Source organism: Mus caroli, chromosome 11, assembly GCF_900094665.2.
Source record: "Mus caroli chromosome 11, CAROLI_EIJ_v1.1, whole genome shotgun sequence".
NCBI classification, from domain to species: domain Eukaryota; kingdom Metazoa; phylum Chordata; class Mammalia; order Rodentia; family Muridae; genus Mus; species Mus caroli.
The window spans coordinates 57,298,232-57,304,177 of record NC_034580.1 but is presented as its reverse complement, the minus strand read 5'-3'; the positions used below and the strand labels follow the sequence as shown (position 1 = coordinate 57,304,177).

The 5,946-nt window shown below is 44.5% G+C and overlaps 1 protein-coding gene across 2 annotated transcripts in view; it reads right to left on the bottom strand.

Moving 5' to 3' along the window:
* Nucleotides 1-5,946, bottom strand: part of Pigl (phosphatidylinositol glycan anchor biosynthesis class L) — a 56,733-nt gene that overhangs the window by 36,221 nt on the left and 14,566 nt on the right. The gene's annotated exons all lie outside the window — the stretch shown is intronic.

Genomic DNA, 5,946 nt, shown 5'->3' with positions numbered 1-5,946 from the left:
GAACTCAGAAATCCGCCTGCCTCTGCCTCCCGAGTGCTGGGATTAAAGGCGTGCGCCACCACGCCCGGCGAACTTTGGTCCTTATACTTGACATCAAGTGCTTTTACTCACTGAGCTATCGTGCCAGTTCCACAGTGATCAATTTGATGGGATTTAGAATCACTATGGATACACATCCCTGCCTGTATCTGTGAGACAGTATCTAGATTAGTTAACTGAGTTAAAAAGAACTCTCCTAAATTTGGGTGGCACCATTCCATGGGTTAGAATCCCAGTCTGAGAAGGGGCTAGGGCAAGCTGAGCATAAGCATTTACCACCCTGGGCTCCCTGGCTGCATAGGAAAGCACCCAGCTACTTCCGGCTCCTACTGCCTTCCCTGACCTAATCAACTGCATCCCCTTGGGGATGTAAGTAAAAACCCCAAACAAACAAACAAACAAACAAACCCCTTCCTTCCTCAGGTTGCCTCAGACGGGGGAGTAATTAATGCAGCAGACTAAGGGGAAGCACAAGACGTGCTCCCTGGACCCACCTCACTTCTTTTGCATTGACTCCTCTAATCGTGTTATGTGGAAGCCCAGCCTCTCCTTAGTTCTCAGAAGAATCTGAGTTTAAAGAAACAGGACAGCAGCTTGTGTGCCCATGGTGGCTCTCTATCAGAAGGCCCACTGTGGTCTCCTTTGCTGGTTTCTTTTCTAGGAAACATTCTTGTCCTTTGCTTCCTCTTGGCAGCCGGCAGCCCAGGCTTGCCAGCGCTGCTGAAACCGTGTCTTTGAACCTCAGCCCAAGCCCTCTGAGGATTTGGAGGAAAGGACTGCAGGTTTTATTTTAATCTCGTACATGTAAGAGGGGATGCTAGGTCAGAACCACTTTGGCCTCAAGCGCACTCTCTTTTGGTTTCCTACTAAGGAGGAAGGTTCTGGGACAGGAGGAGCAGGGGTCAAGTGTATAACAAACAGTCCAATGGTTCTATGCTCTGCCTCCTGGATTCTCTGTCACTATATGATCTATATGGCTTTATTGGAGAAGAATTCCAGGAAGTGCTAGCAAGCTAGCCTAATGTATGCTCCTTAGTGGACAGTCGATTCTATTTCCTTGCTCAGCTAAATAATTAAAGCCACAGGCTTTCTAATGCCACGCTGCTGTTAAGATAAGCACTGGGAGAGAGGAAGATGATTGAATGTGCTGAACCCTTAGAATTATGTAGGCTAATCGACAGAATGGGAAAACAAGTCGATGCAGAGAGGTGCGTTCGGGCTGAGGATATAACTCTGGCAGAGCATTTGCCCAGACTGCACGAGGCCCTCTGGGTTCCATCCCCAGCACCACAAGCCTACAAGCCGGAGACAGGCGCAAGCACAAGACACTCCCTAGCATTTTCTACAAGGTTAAAGACAAGTTAAGGATTCACATTTTCACTGAGGAAAATGCTGAGGCTCCAGGGCTCCACTGACTCACAAGCTCAGTAAGAGTGACCAATGTGTCCATGGTGATGTCATCCACGCCTACTTTCATATTCTAGACTTTAAATTGTTTTTTTTTTTTTTTCCAAAATGTTGCGAGGTGCTTAATTATTCTGGACCTTTAATAACATTTGAGGAACTGTTTTTTCTTCCTGTGCTTTTACCTTTGTTTGTTTGTTTGTTTGTTTGTTTTTGTTGTTGTTGTTGTTTTCAAGTCAGGTCTCTGTGTAGCCCTGGCTGTCCTGGAACTCACTCTGTAGACCATCTGGCCTTGAACTCAGAGATCCTTTTACCTCTGCCTCCTAATCCTAAATGCTGGGACCAAAGGTGTGCACCCCGACCCAGCTTTTCTGTGTTTGTTTTTGGTCATTGTCGTTTTGTTTTTTGTTTTTTGAGACAAAGCCTTACTATCTAGTTCTGTCCTCAAACCCCCTAAGTAGACCCAGTTGGCCTCAAATTCACAGAGAGCTGCCTACCTCTGTGAGTGGTGGGAATAAAGGTGTGTATGTACTACCAGGCCTGGCTCTCTTTCTGTTTTGACAGAGTTTCCTTATGCAGCCCAGGCTAGTCTCCAACCATAGCATAAACTGGCCTTGAACTTAAATTCCTCTAGTCTCTGCCTCTTAAGTGCTGAAATGACAGGTGTGGCCCATCTTGAAACATGCACTTTAATGGATTATTTAATGCATTATTATATGACTCACCAAATTAGCAAAATTTACCTTTAAAGGAGCCCTGTAAGCAATCATTTACTTCTCTAATGGCGAGACTATGCCTTCTGTCCTAGTTTGTGTATCTGTTGCTATGCTCAAGCATGAGCAAAAGCGTGCTACACGAGGAAATGTTTCATTTGGCTTACAGGTCACAGTCCATCACTGAAGAAAGCCAGAAATGCAAAGCAGCAACCCGAAGGACCTAAAGCAGACTCCATGGAAGTGCTGCTTATGGGCTTGCTCTCCATGGCTTGCTCAGCCTGCCTTGCCATAGTACCCAGGACCACCTGCCCTGGCATGGCCCACAGCATGTGTGGCCCTCCTACATTAATCCTGAATTAAGAAAATGCCCTACACATATCTCCACAGGCCAATCTGATGGAGGCAATTCCTCAACTGTGGTCCCTCTTTCCAGATGGCTCTAATTTGTATGTAGAAGAGGTACATGGATCTGAGTTCAAGGCCAGCATGATCTACAGAGTGAATTCCAGGACAGTCAGGGCTACAAAGAGGAACACTGTCTTAAAAAAACAAACAGGGCTGGTGAGATGGCTCAGTGGGTAAGAGCACCCGACTGCTCTTCTGAAGGTCCAGAGTTCAAATCCCAGCAACCACATGGTGGCTCACAACCATCCGNAANGAGATCTGGCGCCCTCTTCTGGAGTGTCTGAAGACAGCTACAGTGTACTTACATATAATAAATAAATAAATCTTTAAAAAAACAAACAAACAAACAAACAAACAGTACTGGAGAGATGGCTCAGTGGTTAAAAGCACTGACTGCTCTTCTAGAGGTCCTGAGTTCAATTCCCAGCAACCACGTGATGGCTCACAACCATCTGTTATGAGATCTAATGCCCTCTTCTGGTGTGTCTGAAGACAGCTACAGTGTACTCATTCAGGTATGTAGTCCCGAGTATGGACTCCATACTTTGAAAGTACTGAGTAGCCAGGAGACTCGCTGGTTGAAATATATATAATAATTAAAAATTTAAACAAACGAACAAACAAACAAAAACAGTTCCAAAACCTAGCCAACATATTCTTTCCTTGAAAGCCATTTTTTCCCACCAAGGGTTTATTTGGGTGTATGCTCAGCTGGCTAAATGTATCCCTGAAACCAAGCACTGTGGCTCAGAGCAGCAAGAACAAACAGCTGACCGTGCACAAAGCACGTTACACCTATGATGGTCTTTCAAACACACTAACAAAGCTGTGACGTACTTCTCTCTAGAAAGTCAGGATCTATTTCATCTCCCTTTCTGACTTTGAGTCTTACCTAGCACTGATATTTTGTAAATGTGTGACTTCAGACTCTTCATTTCTTTGAGCTCTTGTTTCTTTATGTGCAACAAAACAGAGGAAGAAGATCATAAAGGCTGTCCTGTGGAGTGAGCCTACAAATGAGGTGTTGTGGCCTTTGAAATCAGGTATGTAGTCCCAAGTATGGACTCCATACTTTGAAAGTACTGAGTAGCCAGGAGACTCGCTGGTTGAAGCTTATGCTCTGCAGCCTGATGGTCTCAGTGCAGTTGCCAGGTCTCCAGCCTTGTAGCTGAGTGACCTTGAGCAAATGACTCAGCCTCACCAGGCTCAAAATTTTATCAGTAAGACGGAAAATAATTGGATCACCTTCAGAAGTAAGCAAGATCATGTATTACGTATGTTTCTGGCACTGATATAAGGGTTTTATATTGACTTATTATCATCACAGGTTACAGGTCCTCTATAAAGCTTCCTTCTTCCTTTCCCCTTAAGTTTTCTCTGTGACACATCTAAAGGGTCTGAGGAAATGAGAGACGGATGCTAGGGGCTCACATACTTCTATGATTAACTTGTGCTTTCCCTCAGTTCATCGTAAGTCAAGGCACTATCCCCCAGAGTAACTCTTAGGAGGTAAATACGATTAAATGAGCATACTAGGATGAGGGTCTAATTTTATGGAACTGGAGATCCCACTTGCTTGCCTCCATGTGAAGGCATGGTGTGAAGGCAGCCATCTGCAAAGGAAAGGACCTTCACCAGAAACTAGCCTTCCTACTTCTAGTATGAACTGGGAGAATATATATTTCTGTTAAGGCTGCCTGTCTCTGGTATTTTGTTATGGCAGCCCAGGCATAATAAATAATAACTGAAAATGTGGATGTGGCTTTGGAGCAAGAAAAGTGTAGCAGGTGGATGGTCTTTGCTAGTGTGGCAGGTTTTTTTCCTTGTCAACTTGATGCAAGCTAGGGTGATCTGGGAAGAGGGAACTTCAATCAAGAAAATGCCCCTATCAGAAAGGACTGTGTGCATATCCATGGGGCAGTTTCTTAATAATTGACATGGGAGAGTCCAGTAACCAGGATGGTACCACCCCTGGGCAAGTACACCTGATTTGAACCCTTTTCTCCCTAAGTTGCTTTTGGTTGTGTTATTTATTTATTTATTATTATTATTTTTAATCACAGCAATAGAAAGCAAAGTAGGAGAGCTAGAAAAAGCTTAGCTTATATTGAAAGGAGGGTCAATAGAAATATGAACACAAAAGGCTACTGTGGGGCTGGGGAAACAGATCAGTGGATACAGTGCTTACCACGTAAGAGTGGGAACCAGAGTTCAAATCTCCAGAACTCACACATATGCCAGCTGGGTGTGGTGGTCTGTCATAATTCTAGCACATGATGTCAACCTCGGGCCTCTATGTGTGTGTGTTTGTGTGTATGTGTGTGTATAAGCATGCTCATATATATGTGTGTCTCAACACATGAGAACACACAGCCACGCAAACTCTAAGCATAAGCATGAGAAATAAATCATAACTCTTAGTAGATCAAGCATTCATTCGTAGTCTATTACCCCGCATATCTCTGTGATTTCAAGGCCAGGCTGGTCTATGGGTCAAGTTCTAAGACAGTCAGGGCTACATAGTAAGAACTTACTTCAAAAGTAAAAAAATAAACCCTAAGCACAGTGCAAGTTTTTTTTTTTTTTTTGTTTTGTTTTGTTTTTTTTTTTTCCTGAGACAGGGTTTCTCTGTATAGAACCTGGCTGTCCTGGAACTCACATTGTAGACTAGGATGGCCTTGAACTCAGAAATCTGCCTACCTCTGCCTCCCAAGTGCTGGGATTAAAGGCATGCGCCACCAGGCCTGGCTTCACTTACCATCTTAAGACAGGGTCTCTACCTGGCCCGCCACTCTTGGGGATTCTCCTGTCTCTATCTTTCATCTTACTCTAGATGGGTGTGACTAGTTTGTTACACACTTTTATTATGTTGAGGGTCTACATCAGAGCCTTGTACTTGCGCAGCAAGCACTATTTATTATTCAGCTATCTCCTTAGACTTCCTCACACACATTTTTATATAGACCGAACACGTGTATACTTTCCATGAGGTACTCATTGTTATTATATGCCACTTTGAGCTGTGCATGCCTTTAATTCCAGGATTCAGGAGACAGAAAGATGGATCTCAAAGTTGGAGGCCGAGCTGGGCAGTGGTGGTGCACGCTTTTAATCCCAGCACTTGGGAGGCAGAGGCAGGCGGATTTTTGAGTTCAAGTCAGCCTGGTCTACAGAGTGAGTTCCAGGACAGCCAGGGCTACACAGAGAAACACTGTCTCGAAGAAAAAAAAAAGTTGGAGGTCAGTTTGGCGCGCGCACACACGCACACACACACACACACACACACACACACACACACACACACAGTGTCTCTTTATGTAGTCCTGGAACTGCTAGGTAGACAATCTTGCCTCAAATTCAGAGACCTGTCTGCTTCTGCCTT